At 46.0% G+C, this 15,709-nt stretch overlaps 1 protein-coding gene across 1 annotated transcript in view; it reads left to right on the top strand.

The window, feature by feature from the left end:
- auts2a (activator of transcription and developmental regulator AUTS2 a) overlaps positions 1-15,709 on the top strand; it is a 441,093-nt gene that overhangs the window by 404,683 nt on the left and 20,701 nt on the right.

The raw sequence follows: 15,709 nt of genomic DNA, 5'->3' as shown, positions 1-15,709 counted from the left end.
CCTTTGATTCCCTTCAGGGCTTGATTTGTGGCGTCCATTGGGGAGGCTCAATGGCCATGCTTGACAGGGAGGTTTCCTTTTGAACGTGCTCCTCTGTGGACTCATTTGGTTCCCTTGAAAGGATTAAGGCCCCTTTTGTGCAACCTAAATCAACAGAGGGGCCCCCCTCTATCTTCCTCTGTGAAAGGACCTGACTGGGGAAACAGTACACAAAATATGCTTTCTTGCTCTGCTGCATGATAGTCCACTCTCTCTCTCTCTCTCTCTCTCTCTCTCTCTCTCTCTTGGTCCTCATTCCCATTTGAATACGGCTTCTTTTACCACCTCTGTCGCCCTCCTCCTCTCGTGCCATATGCTAATGCCTGCGGCTGCTGCGAAGAGCGAGTAAAGGCATCCAGGTGCTGGGAGAGCAAGGACCGCTGGTATTTTTATAGAGGGCGTTGTTGAGATGAAATGAGTTGGTTGCGTTTTTTGTCGGAGGAGATTACCATTACTCTCGTACAACCAAACCTTTGTGCACACCGCTCCAACAAACATGGTGGTAGAGGCTCGTTTGTGGGGAGATGTGTGTCAATATTTGCAGAAAGGCAGGTGCAGAAAGGCTCCACTTGTTTGACGGTTTGTGCGTTATCGTGTTAGCACAAATAAAAAGCTCATTTGACTTGAAGAACAAGACTGAAATAATAGCAGAACCAGCTCCTGAACAAAGCAGTGGCTAGCTTATTTTAGTGAGATCTGCACTGAAGTGACGAGCTATGACTACGCTCCACAGAAGTCAACAGATCCAAACGTGATGCTGCAGAGCAACTTGCACATGATAATCAACTCTTCCAACTGTTGAAGTCTTTGAAAACTTTAAACTGTGTTTTAAAAAGCAGGCCCAATCCCCACAAGCATTCCCTACGTCCTCCACATGATGTTTTTCTTGTTTTTCTTTTTTTTTTTTTGAAGCTATCTTTGTTTATTGAGGTCAAACCACATTTTGGTCAGACTTTGCCTGGTTGCTTACATGGAGAAAACCTTGTCAGTAATGTACGTATCGCTGCGTACTGTTGTGAAGTGACACACAGTTTTATCTTTTCTGCGCGGAGACAAACTAAATAATGTGTCTGCATGCAGGATCCTATGGAGGAAAGCCTCTTTAATAATGCTTCTGCTGAAAACATGTCAAACAAAAGATGTTTAAAAAGATGCATGCCCGACATCAAACACTGACAAAGTTAGTGGATGCATAAGTTAGGACATGTTGACAAACTAACTGAGTGAAAAAAGAGTATCAGGTATAGTTTAAACTTTTATCACCCAACATATAATCGTCCTATTAAAGACTCAGTGCCACTGTTCTCACTGATACTGGGACTGACTTTGACAAAGGTAAAACATGAATATGCGCTGAAACCACAGAGCATGGAGGAGGCCATTGTAATTCAGCTGCACAGCGGCTTTAGTAATGACTGACTGTTGGCTTTTTTTTCTCTGCAGCGAGACTGGAAATCAGCCCAGGGCAACGTCAGGTCTCTTTGAAGCCTCAGTGCTGGTCCCTCATCTTTTAATCTCACTGCCTTCTCACCTACTCAATAATTACCGTGTATTTTTCATGCTCCCTCAAAAGACACATTGCTTTTTTTTTTCTCTTTCTATTTCTGCCCGAGGCCTACACTGCACTCTGAAAAGAAAATCCACTGATTAGAGAGTGGCCTTTGTGTTTGCAGACGTTGATTTGTTTTCTGCCCGTCTTTGTGTCAGCTTTAACTCGGGTGTCGTCGGTGTCAACTGTGCTCGGTCGTCTAATGTGAAGCTTAAAGTCCCCATCACTCCCTGCTTGCTTTGCTGTTTCTCTCTCTCTCTCTTGCTCACTGTGGGCCCAGTTTGCCCAGGATTGGAATTCATTAACCAAGAGTCATTATATGTTAGCTCTAATTAGCGCGGTTGTCGATGTGCCTGCAGGTGTCAGCTAGCTCACCTGATTCATCGGCTCTGCAGGAGAAAAAACAGTGATCTAACAGATTCTCTTCAGTCCGTAGGCCGCCCCAGTATACAGCTTGTTTAGAGTTTAAGCTGTTTGTAAGTTGCCGTGGGTGGAAATCAGTAACCAAGCCTTATTAAGTCCGGGGCTGTTGTCCAGGGAGCAGATTGAAGTGGCGGGCTGCACAGATACTGAAGATGACAAACCAGCACAAAGTGTCACCACAAAGGCCTGCAGACAGATCTATCAAATGATTAAAGCCGTGTCCCAAGGCGGTAATATCTTGCCACACAGTTACATTCCCGTCCTTTATGATAGTGTCAATCCTCAAGCCGTCACGGAGGCTCAGCCAGCTCATCTGAGAGCAGAGAATAAGCTCACTGTGCATTGTTTGTGAAGCATCGCCCCTGCAGCAAGATTAAGATCACGCTGGATGACATTTAAGAAGCTCCGCAGTGCCATTTATCAAGAGTGGGCTTGGAAATTCACTCATCAGTTGTTCCTCTAAAGATGGGATCTATTTAGTGAAGGAAGTATTTTGGGCCTTGACAATAGAAGATGCAGGAATGAAGAGCAGATTACAGAGTGTTGCAAAACCCTTTGACATTTCCACATTTTACTGAGCTAAAATCAAATTTAAATAAACTTATGTTTCTTATTCTTAACTTTTAGCATTTAATAAGCTATAAAAGCGACTTTGAGTTTTGTATCATAGATGTGTGTGAATTAAAAATTGCACGGGTGCATATATTATTTTGTGTGCTGCCGTCGATTTGGATACAAACTACATTTTGTCGAGTATTTGACATGCAATCAAAATAAGGTACATAGTGTATTTAGAGAAGAGCCGTCCAAGAAGCAAACGTGTGGGATGCATCACTTCATCTCTACACCAGATCTGAGTTGCACTCTGAACATGTTGGTACATCATCCACCCCTCATTTGATTACATGCATCCCCAATAATATCCATTCAGTTAAAAATAAAACACAAGGACAAGTTGGAGGCAGATGAAGAGTATTAAAGACAGTGTACTGCCTCTCACCTGCACAATCATCTTTAACCATGCTCACAACTAGAAACAACTTCCTTGATTTATTGGAGTGTAAGCGGCTTGAGATATAAAGTAAGAGTCGGTTTGGTGAAAGTATTGGAGAAAGCAGTCCCTCATGAAATGTTTCCTGCAGCTGTGAGAGCGACCTCAGTGCGGGGGTGAATTGAAGTGCTACGTGTCTGATTCTCAGTTTCCCCTCCCTCTCTTCTCTGCTCTGATTCCACCATGCTTTACTGGAGTTAATGTGAAAATGAAGCGGTGCTACAGCGAGACCCGGGGCTGACGCCAGCGTGAAGAGTGCTGCTGGTGAAGTGTGTCGGGCTTGAGTGCGTCTGTCACCGGGGGGAGAGAATAATGTGCGATGTGGAAGGTGTAATTTTCAGCGCTGATGGCATTGTTTAAAAAAAATAGCGGAAAGACAAAAGTGGAGGTGAACTTTTGTGGCGGATATCAGAGCTGAAGAGCTCCCTCGATTGTCATCGAGAGCTCTGCTGGCAGCGAAATTGCCTGTGAGCGTATTACTGGTGTGTGGGAGGGAGCTGAGGGCTTGTTTTTCTCTCTCGGCTTCGTTCTCTGAGAGCTGGACCGCTGATAGATGGAGCTGTGTGTACTTCCAGGCCGTGGGCCGCCACCTGCTGTAATCTCAAGTGATATAGAGAGCAACAATCACGCCACAAATCACCCGGGCAGCTCCCTAACTCATTCAGCCGACTGGAAAGAGGAGGTTGGCCTTTCACAGCAGCAGTGTTGGTTTACTGCCTGGGGCTGCCTGCGCTGCCCTCGTGCTGACCTCTGCCGTCTGTGTGGGTTTGTGTGTCAAGAAATGAGGGCTGCCTGTGGAACTTGACCTGATGCTCAGTGGAAAGATGACCTGACTACTGTTGGCCTTTGGTTTTGCGTTGAACGGCTGCAGTCAAGGACGGTCTTTTTCCCTGCCAGGGGCCGGGAGGTCACAGAGAGGTCCCTCCCCACCAGAGACATAACTCCTGAAATGAGCATTGTTGTTGTTGTTTTTAGCTCAAACACAAGCTTAATTCAAATCAAAATGCTCTTTTGATATTTAATAGTCCTCGCATGCTTGGAGTAATAAGACAAGGATCTGGGTCTCCAGGCGTTTCCCCCCTGCTCTCTGTGCTTCTGTTGGTAACCAGTCCCCTGCTAGGAGCATTTAATGCATCTCTAAGGGGGGAAAGGAAGCTCAATATCCTGTGCTCCACTCCCTCCCCCACACCCCCCCAATCCCTTCCTCTCCATGGCTACAACTACAGAGAGAGAGGCTTTATTTCATGAGCATGAAAGGGGCCGCTCCAGCCATGCTTCATGTGCTGACACAGCCAAACAAAGGTTAACAAATCAAGGATAGCACTGGCTGATTTACTGCCCCACTGTGACAATGACCCCCCCCCCCCCATGTCTGCAGCTTACATTTACTGCGTCTGTCTGTAGGTGGAGAAATATGGCAGCATTTGCAACCGTGCATTTTTCAAAATGACATTAAAATGTGTTATTGATTGCAGGTCGTTTGCCCTGATCTGAGCTCTGAATTATCAGTCTTCAAGACTTCTAAGTTTACTTCTGCAGCAGCATGATATGCACCTTTTAATGTTTTATATGAAACTTTCTATGAAGGTAAAAGTGCACACGCTCAGTGTGCGATATGCATTAAAACATCATGAAGAATACATAATCCTGACAAAGATAGAAAAGACTCTAAAGCGGTTTTTAATGGCAGGAACTTTCTACAGGAACTGAAGGAGCAGGTAGTAAATAAATGCCTGGAGACTTTTGGGACCTTCACCTTGAAAAAGAAGTGAAGCAACGATAAAGACAGCTCGCACACTGAACTCAGAAAACGTATTTAACCTACAATAAGTACCCCATCAGGAACTTTTCCGAGGTGGGGGAGGCTTTCTAAAAGTTCCGGGGTTGTCAGGTTGAGGCTGAAAAGGTTTGCTTGGTCCAGTCTAATGTTCCTAATTATCACAAATATTCTAATGGCCGTTGAAATGCAGAAAACAATATGATGTAAGAAACCTTAATCCTTTAAAAAGTAGCTCCTGGATCCAGTTTTCCGTGGTGAAAAGAGCCTTACAATATGTCTTGGACTGGAAACAAGTACAGCATTCAAGCTTGTACGACATAACCAGACCACTATACATCCTGGATTATATCACTCATAGCACACTTCACGTCTGTTTTTCTACTGCTATCCCCCATTACAGTCATAACACATGCAATCGGGACTAATTATGGAACCTTTGACGGATACATATCTCAAGTAAATACGGACTGTATCTCCAGAGGTCTACCTGCTGCCCACTTGGTTGGAGTTTGTTGATGGAGGATCAGATTTAAAGAGATGTTTCTGCACGGCTCTGTTGGTGAACACACACAGCAGTGTGGGCCCGTCTCCCTCCATCCCCTCCAGCTACACAAAGAGGTCATTCAGAGTTTGTTTCCTCAAGTCCCGAGGTTAGAGACTAAGTAAATCCATCCATCTTAATGCACTTATTTCAGCACCGGCAGAGCAGCAGGGGGGCTGTGTAAACACTCCCATATCCGACATGCCACGCTAAAACCCAAAGAGCCTGGAACACATCAGGCCGAAATGAAAGGTCTACATCTCAAACACAAACATTTAAATGGGCTGCACTCCAGAGATCAAAGTCAAAGGCCTTTAGTTTTCCTCCCCCTGCCACACTGAGATATGTGGAGGTTTAGCAGCCAGACAAACGTCTGATTGGTGAGAAACTCGATACTGTACATGTCTGTTTGTCTGAGGTAACGCTCTCTGGCATGTTTTCTGTTGGTCTTGGGGAAATAGACCGATTTTTGTATGCACACTTAGTTTATTCAGGGATATTGGATCCAGGTTAAAAGGACAATATTGGGGGTAAAAATGACAATTATAATGATACACTGCTCTGTCTTTGTGTACCATCAGCATAATGGTCACATCAGGCAGGCACTAAAATCAAGCCCTGAGGAACACCACGTGTGTTTGAGGGGGTGGGGCAACTACTAAGATGGAGCACTTTCTTTCAGATAGATTGATGACGAGCCTATTGTATGGTACCAGCCTTTCCAACATGTTCTCTTAGTCGTGTCGTCAATAAATAACCGGAGTCCCTTTCACAGTGAGCATCATCCTTTGTGAGGGCTTTGGTTGTCCTGTGTGCTGGACATATGTTGAGGATAGAGACGCTGCAGACAGGTGGAGGTTGATGTGTGTGGAGAGGATGGAGCTGATAAAAGCACCAGTCCCCTCTTCCCAGGAGGATCCCCCCCCCTCTCACCATCACCAGTATCCACTGATCCACTGTGACATCAGCCACTCTCCTGCCAACTGTGCTGCATTAACAGGGTCAGAGCAACACACACACACATACACACACACACACACGCACACACACACACGCTCACACCACTTACTAGGACCCAGCCATTCCCAGTCCACTGTTGGTGTGTTCAGGCCAATTATGCCTGTGTCAGTCTTTGGTCCCTGCGGCAGAGGTGACATTGCCAGAGAGAGGGAGAGAGAGCAGCCTTAATGAGGCCTCATGGTGGCTAAGAAATGTGTGTGCGTGTGTGTGTGCGTGCACACGAGTGTGTGAGCGAATATGTGCATGCATAACAGCAGGAGTGCTGGCCTGGACTGATCCTCTTTTCTATCTCCCACCTCCGTGTGTGTGTGTGTGTGTGTGTGTGTGTGTGTGTGTGTGTGTGTGTGTGTGTGTGTCTGACAGTCTATTCCCTTCTCAAGGTCTTCCCCCCTGCAGCTATTTCCATCACTCTGCCTCTCCAGATCTCAATGTTTTGAAGGAAAGCACCACAGCCTCATCATTTCCTCATTCAATAAGCAGATTTCGGTTCTGGTGAATAACTTGAGAGCCGTGTCCCAGAAAGGCAGCCCAGCAGCTGTGCAGACACATGTACTGAAAAGGAGATGGGATTAACACAGCGGATAAGATGTTACTGTTCGCTGTCCAACCATTCAGCCCAGCGGTGCCGGTGTTTAAGCAGCATGACGCAGGATTTGGTCTCTGATGAGCGTGCTGAATGACGACCCCAAGTTTAAAGAATCACACATTTTGAAATATGTGGTCACGGAAGGTTATACTGGATAGATGATGCTAAAGAGACTTCCTGAAGCGTTTCAAACATTTGTTAGATTGTTTGAGCACGGCAAGGCGTCGACGTCGTGTCAAAGCTCGTCTTTCTGCAACGCATAAATGAATCAGCTCAGCTGCAGTGGCTAATGTTTTGTTTTTTGGGGGTTTTTTTTGGTTTTTTTGCATGGCATTTCTAATTGAAAAGTTGTATTTGAAGTGTTAGTTTGAGAAAGAGGCAGCGGTCAAGACAGATGTTAATCAGCTTTTTTTACACCTCACTTAATTGAATCGATTGACCATAAATATGAATTCAAAAATCAAAGTAGCTGAATGCTAAAAAACAAAAAAAACAAAAAAAAAGAAGAAACAATCCTAAAGGGGAGAACACATAGCAGTCAGATAATGATAGTTTGAAACTTGGCTGTTGCCAAGCAACCCAAACATTCTCCTTACAGAGAAGCTGGGATCGGCAAGTTACTTTCAAACTACACCTGAGTTTGAGTCAGACCTGATCTGGAGGGGGATTAAAGTATCAAATGTTATGCAAATGAACATTTTCATTTGATATTGTAAGTAACATGCAATAATGAAAAATGATGTTATTTTAATCAAAGTTGTACAAGAATAATCATACACACTGTACCTTTTAAGGGATAAGGTAAATCACTTCAAATACAGCATACAGATGACTCTTTGGTTCAGCACCATCTGAAGCCATGTTACAGCTGTGGAGATGACATAGTGACCCTTCTGTTTCACTGTCCACTCCTGAGCAGAGGAAGTGAAAGTGTAAACACACTAACACAACCTCTAAGAGAGACACTGAGCATGAGGACTCTGATCAGGGTCGATGAAAGCCAAAGCTTTAATTGCTCCCACAAGAAAGAGGTTATCTTTTTCTCTCCCCCCTTCTCACCCGCTCTGAGTCTCATAAATATGCAGGGCAGAAATAAAGCCCCGATGAGCCACAGGGCAGATTAGCGTGGACTACAGAGCAGGATCCTGGTTTGTTAGCGGCACTCCACAGATCCTTCTGCATGTGTTTCTGCTCCACGCACACATCCCCTGGCTTTCATTTGTCACAACCCACCTTTCATTATATTTCCACAGGCCGCTGGCTGCTTAGGGTCAGGGAGGGCTGTTACTGCAACACCGCCCCCTGGTGTTGAATGGAACATCAAGATAGTTCAGCATGAAGAGGGTTATATGTGTTGCTGAAATATCTGAAAGAATGCATAATCCTTTTTCTGGCAGGTGAATCAATATCATGTATTTTTGATTTTAGTTATTCAGATACATTTTTTCTAAGTTTTCTCACAAACTACTTTAAGCTGCATACTCTTTTCCCCTCACACATGAGGCTGGCTCTGCCTCTTTCTGCTTCGCTCCTCCTCTATGTGTCTGCTCTGTTGTCTTCTTCATGCAGTTGTTTTAAATCTTTTTCACAGGAGCAGGCGAGCCATGTTGTGGCGTGTCATAAAGTAGCCATCGACACCAGAGCTGTCCCGTTACTCAATAAAACTCTCAACTTAAAAGGCAAAAGAATACAAACGCATTAAGCACAACAATCAGTTTGATGATTAAAAGGACAGAAGAGTTTTCACCTGGTCAGGTACTGGAGGCGTCGAGAGGAAGAGGGGGTCAGACATGTTGCTTTTTTCTTGAATAAAAGCAACACAGTTTAATGCAAAATTAGGTTTCTACTTTGCTTGGGTGGCTTTCAGTAAATCTGGGTGGCCTCCCTTTAGTTAAGTCTATGGGCTGGAAACAATGGTAAAGTTGTAGTTATTGACGTGTGCATGCATGCAAAGCTCTGTACCCTGGAAAGTATTTTTAAAGCATCTGTATGTGATATAGACACAGTGCAACAAAATGTTCCATTTCATCACCATGCATTGGTTGATCATCTCTGGCTTTGGCGGCTGTTCACAACCGCCTGTCCAAACCCATCAACATCCATTGGCCTGTCATCATCTGTTACAGATTAAGCTTCTCCAGGAGGGGGCTGTTTGATTTCGAGGTTCCAGAAATCCCCACTTTATTCCACGTGTTGGGTTTTTACTGTAAACACTGTTGTACAAAAACCAAAATCCCACAAGGGATTGCTTTTTCAGGCCTTTCAATCCAAAAGCAAACGGGCCGTTACGCCAGTGTGGCCTCCACGTCTGGTTTAGCTCTTAGCGTGCTGAAACCGGGGCTCTGCTGGGCCATTTAGAGCCAAAGCTGGGAATCCGTGTTTGGAAGCTTTTTCCCCCTAAACCCTGCGCTCAGTCGGTGCACAGTGTGGTGTTGTGATGTATGAATCCCCTGGCCATGCATGACACTAGTGAGCCTGTCTGAGCCCATGTCTTCGTGGAGCAGGAGGCTGCAGACAGAGGCTGCATTGTTCCCCTGAAGTAACCCAAGCTCAGGGCAGCCGCTGCCCGAAGGGGGATATCAAGTTGTTCGCTCCCCACCGACACAACAATCCTCGCTTAAGCTCCGAGGCTTGATGAGGGAGCAGAGAGGCAGCTGACTGTTTGGATGACGGGGAAGTTCAAATAAACAGCTCAAATCCCAACCAGCCTCCCCTACACTCACCCTCCCACAGCAGCGGCTCATCACTAGCACGCTTGCCAAGGGCTCTCAGCTAATTTGTGGTGTTATTTTGGAAAGCATGTTGATGTGGCTGCTCTGAGGTTTCCCGGGAAAGAGTTCTGTGAGCAGAGAGAGAGAGAGAGAGAGAGTGTTGAGAAGAACGGACGCCTGGTTGCATCTCCCCCCTGTTTTTTCCCGTCTTGTGAGGGATGGTTAAGTTTACCGCCACATCAGCAGACCACACAGCATTTCCAGGCAAGATGGAAGAAGAAAAAAATGGAAATGGGAATAAAGGCAGAGGGAGGCAGCCATTAGCAGCTGCGTTTCTTCGTTGGGTGTCCTGCTAATCCGACTGCAGTGAAACTTGAGTGAGGGGATAAAGAGACAGCACTTGATATCAAATCTGCCATTTCTGTAACGTCAGTGAAGATTTGAGAAGAGAAAAAAGCTACATGCAAATTAATATTCAACCACATTGTCAGTCATTTGATCCTAACATTCGAGATTATACCTTTCTCACATGGTTTAAGCACTCATCGAATCTGAGCGTGGCAGGCAGTCTGTGTGTGTGTGTGTGTGTGTAAAACCAGTTGGCCCCATTTGAAAGAGAGTGAAAGGGACCCAGACTGATGACTCTCTGGGGACAGATTTCTCTTTCCAGCCCTCCATGCCTCTCTCCCTGGTGAAATCATGGCGGTGTCAGTGTGTCAGCTCGAGCTGTCACTCTCCCCATTGCTGCGAGCCAAGAGAGGGAGAGAGAGAGAGAGAGAGAGAGAGAGAGAGAGAGGTGGGTGGGGGGAAAGAGCAGGAGCCGGAGTGCGAGGGAGAGAGACAGAGGGCTTTTTCTCCACTTGACACAGCGGATAAGCAGCTTCAACAACCCTTGATGCAATTGGAGAGTCTCAAAAGAAGGAAGGAAAGAGCCAAGACTGTCTGTCACCTCGGAGGAGCCAGCTGCACACTTAACAGATGACAGCCACCAGCAAACCCCTCCTCACTGCTTGGTTTGGTACAGTCCGCTGGGCTTAGCTGACAGGCTGACAGGGCATCATGGAGGACAGGCCAACACTGAACAGATCCATTCAGGGGACATAAAGCTGCACCTCAGCCTGGGTGGCAAAGGACCTGTTGACTGGTACAGTTACTGCGTGTGTTTGAGAGAGTGAGAAAGAAGAAGGTGTTTATGAGCCGCGTTTGCTCTTATGGGCATGTGACTGTAAGTGAGCTGTTGGCATGTCTGTGTTTGAAGTGTGTTGGCCCAACATGCGATTGTCTCTTGTTCCTCTGAGCTGCCACAGTGACTGACAACAAACACATGTCGCAGTGCCACTCAGTGAGTTGTTGTCATACTCAGCCTGCATTTTCACGAGTGAGAGACTCAAACTTTCTGTGTCAGAGCGTTGATACATGACTTTAATGTTGCACTCTTTACACTCTGTAACAGCAGAGGTGTCTGTGTGTTATGTCTGGCCTGTAAATGCAGGATATTGTTCTGTGATTAGGATTAAATGAGCTAACATTAGATTTTAAAACTTTCGACATGTTCCAGCCTCCAGTCAGAAGCATTTAGCCTCTCACCTAGCACATCGTTTAGCAAGAAAACCATTTCCTTGAAGGATAAGCTGAGGTTTTGTAGTCGCAATAGAAGAGGTGAATTTGGATTTTAATTTACAAATCAGAGTTTTTTCCCATCTGCAAGTCACCATATTGACTTGGCAGCTTTTTTTTTTTTTTTTTTGGCCACACTTATGTTACGTAGGAGAGGAAGTTCCAAGATGCAAATGGTAAAACAAGTAGGAATATATATATAACTATTATTAGCATACTTCTTAATAGTGTTACTGGTAACTGGCAAAAACATACATTTTTAGCTGATGGATATTTTTTCAGTTCAGCGCCAAATAAATTACCAGATACTTTTCTCTTGTGGCTCTTTATCAATATGTGGCTCTTTATCAATATGTGGCTCTTTATCAATATGTGGCTCTTTATCAATATGTGGCTCTTTATCAATATGTGGCGTAATGTCTCTCCAGGTTGACACTACAGATGGTCTTTCAGTGGCCGATCAAACAGAAAGGGTTTAACTTCTGGAAAACGGCAGTACGGCTGTTTAAAAAGGAAGACACATCTTGTCATTCTGTGCAACCAGCCATGCTTCTGACACACACAGCCTTTGAACTGTATTGTTTAAATAGACATCGTGAAGAACATATATTGTGTGGACACTGTGCGGTTGATGTTGTAAAGTGGTGACAGAAGTTTCACGGCTGTCTGAGGACTTGAGCTGTGAGCTGACGTGGAAGTTAGCGAGGGCTTTTTCAGCAGCCTGTACGCTGCGAGTCTCTCCGGGGAACAACACGCACACACAAACAAAGATCGGCCTCCTACCATTTCTCACTCCTCACTAGTAGAGATATCAGACCCTGTGAGAAGTCCCATCAGCTGGCTTACGTACATGTGACATGTTTGAGGTCAAACAGTCTGCCTCACTCCACAGCTGCCATGTCTCTGGGTGTAGTTTTACACCGCTGTGACAGTGTTGCTGAGGACTGGATGGATCCTCATTACACGCTGCTGTTGTTTCAAAGCCTCACTGAGCCCGGGCATGACAGCCAAACCTGCAGAGGATCTGTCAGCCGCGGGCAGAGAGGGTCCCCCTGAGGGCTGCCCTGGCAGGACAAGTCTGGTCCTTTTGGCCGGCTTTCCTCTCAACCCTTCTGTTGGTCACCTGTGCCAGCATGCCCGTCATCAAGTCCCTGACCCAGCTCTTCTCCCTTTACGCTCCCTCCAGCCTGACCCCACACCCTAAGGGATATATAAAGATTTGTTCTCTAAAGGGGAGCTGGAAATGGGACACCCTGCAGCCACTGATCCCACAGATACATCCTCATGTGCTTGGGGGACCGTGTCCAAACATTTCGGCCCCAAGGAGCCAACTAAGGCAGCAGATTTTCCACATGCTGCTGGGGTGAGAAGTGAGCAGTGAGAGCCAGACACTGAACAAGTTAAGAGCCATTACAGGAGCTGCTGTAATCAGAGCTACTGTGGGTTGAGGAGTGTTTGTTGCTGCCTCCCGCTTTCAGTAAATGGATTCATTATGACTGGGAAGGCAGGAGACAGAGTATGAATGGAGCTCGGATGGATTCTAGCGAAGGTAGGAGACGGGACAGAATGAGTTGTGAATCTTTTTCTGTGACTTTTTTCTTTTCTTTTTTTTTCTCTCGTCGTCGCGTCGTTATGAACATGTGTAAACTTCTTCTCTGTGGTCTAGCATCTGTCAGAGGAGCTCAGAACATTCAGTGGCTCACTAAGCCCAATTACCACAGACTGTGAGCATTTCACAGAGGATCACATTTACACACGCTCTATCTTTAAATGGTGCACCGTTCACCATGACATCACCATCCGCACACATGCGACTTATCTTTATAAATGTGTATCTGCACACGAGTCGGCCTTCACAAGTTGTAATGTGAAATTCCTAAAGCAAATGAGACGGGCACGACATATAACAACGATGTAACCTCCGTCCTGCTCTCGGCCTCTTTCTTTCTCGCACCACTTGCTGTGCTGCTGTGGGAGCACAAGCTGGTATTCTCACTGGAAGACTCCACATGTCGCGCTCTCGCAGCCGGAATAGTTGGCCTGCTAAACTTATCTCCTTTCCTTAACCCACACCTTTATTTCTGTTTCGCTTCCCACTCCCATTCTCCAGCCCACCCCTGGGAGTCGAGCACTAATAAAACAGCTCCAGTCCAAGACCCTCCACACAGAGGGGGGGGGGGTCCAGGTTGTGTAACCCAACACCTCTCTGGGCTCCAGCTTTAGAGAGCTGCTGACATGACGGAGGGTCTGTGAGAGCCAGCAGGGGAGCGTCCATCATTGTCAGGCCTCCGACGCCCTGAGCTCTCATCTGGAGCATGTCCAACACGAATGCCTGTGAGCTGTGAACTCATTGCTGTAAGGTGCTCCGACACTCTGGAGACTCTAGGGGGGTATCACAGAGTGTGCTGTTACTGTCTAAGAGCAGCTAATGCTGTTAAAGTCTTCAGAGCTAAAGGGAGGGGGGGGGGCGGTAAGGAGCTAATAGACTGTAGATTCTCAGGAGGCTTTGGTGATGAGATCAGGGAGAAAGCTTCCCCAGCTAACTTTACCCACACAGGGTTTCAGCTTCTCTGTGAGCTGACACCAGCTGACCGAGGTGCAAGTCGCTGTTCTTCGACTCAGCAACATTCGACACATCAAAATGAAGGCTGTCGCGTTTGACATCACAGACACAGAGAGGCCCGTTCTTAAGCAAAACTTCTCATTTAAAGTTTAATGTCTGTTGAGATGCTTGGTGCCTCACTGTCTCATAAAGATTCATCCTTGTAGTATATCTTGCGGACACAATGGCGTCATATTTTTATCAGTGAGAGCTTCTCATGCACGTTGTTTCACACTGACTTTACACATTGCCACAGTTTCCAAACTTTTATGCTTCGGTTACTTTCTGATGGCTCGTTCTGGGGAGGATCAGCTTCACCCAGCTGTTCTCCCTCTGCACGTAACATTGGCCTAACATTGCACATTGCAAGCAAGTCTTAACAGAAGCGTAAATATCCGCCTCGGCTGGAAGCATGTAAGCGACAGTTTTTACCCCTTTTGCAACCTGTGATTTTTGTAAATGCACCACAGTAGAAAACATGAAATTAGGCAGTCGAAGAAAGGCCCCAATCGACGACATGCCTCTTCAGTCCTCCAGGTGATTTGAGCGAGAGAAGGAGGAGGAAGACAAAGTGTGTGAACATTGTTAGTTTCACACAGGCAGTACTTAGTGAAAGACTTGTTATCAGACTCATTTACAGCGTGCAGCTGTGTCTAATAAGCTGTGAAGTTTGTTGTAAAGACACAAACACATGGAAGAACAAACAAAGTAAAAGACAGTGTGTTGTGTTTTGGCCCGGTGAAGCCGAAGCCTTTACGAGCGTGTGCAGGCGAGTGAGAGTGAGCTCTGACAGAAACTTGTCGGCCTGCTGTTTATTGTTCTCGTCTGTGTGGGAGGGAGATCTGTTAAAGATGTCTGCCATTAATGCGACTGCAGGCTTCATTAAGAACAAATAAACAGTGCGCAGTCACTCACCGAGGAGCTCTTCAGGGAGCATATGCTGTCTTAACCGCTGCTGAGGTTAGACACTGTCAACACTTGCTGCTCAATTGCAACTCTAATTTTGTTGTCAAACTAAATATGGAGATAGAAGAAAAGCCAGTTTGCACAGTATTCCTTTATTTTCTTTTAAGGGATGTAATGGTTTCCAGACTCAGGCCTGAGGGAACATTTTCTTTTAAAACATCTGAATTACTGGAGACTGTGAATATATTTTGAGGGGTGGATTTTATTCCGTAAGCTTCTGGACGCCCAGTCCAGTACGGAGGGAGATCCTGATTATAATGAATGTTTACTGAGACACACCAAAGCGAAGATTGAATTCTCAATGAGGACCAGGAAATTCTGGCTCAGCACAGTGTGTGCTTTAATTGATTCAACTTGTGCAAACAGTCGCTCCCTCACGGTTTATTTTTCTGTTTTCCGAGGAGAAGCAGGATGATGATGTGTGCAGAGAGAAGACAAAGCAAAGAGCAGAAAAAACCCTCCTAGCAACACCAACATTGTCAGAACACAGTCTGAATATCCTCACAACAAACGAATCTCCGCCAGAATCATGATGCAGGTATCAGAAAAATGCTCCACCTCAGCGGGAGTTTGGTAAATCTGTTACCTCTGGAGGGCCGATGTGAGCAAAGAGAGGTTTAGGCCTGAGTCTGCTCGCTGCGTCACATCAGGGAGTGGGACAGAAGACGCCTCGTGAAGACACAGAGCGAGATGCAGAGGCGACGGCGTGTGAGTGGAACTCGAAGCCTCTCTTGTCAGCCATGACTGACAGCTCTGGGTTTGCAGTTGTCACTGCTTCCTCTTTGAAAGTTCTCGTAGTAAGTTCACCGAGCTACATTTTCCAT

The sequence above is a fragment of the Symphodus melops genome, assembly GCF_947650265.1.
Source record: "Symphodus melops genome assembly, chromosome: 11".
In the NCBI taxonomy this organism is placed as follows: domain Eukaryota; kingdom Metazoa; phylum Chordata; class Actinopteri; order Labriformes; family Labridae; genus Symphodus; species Symphodus melops.
The sequence above is the reverse complement of the archived record's forward strand: the minus strand, read 5'-3'. Positions and strand labels throughout refer to the sequence as shown.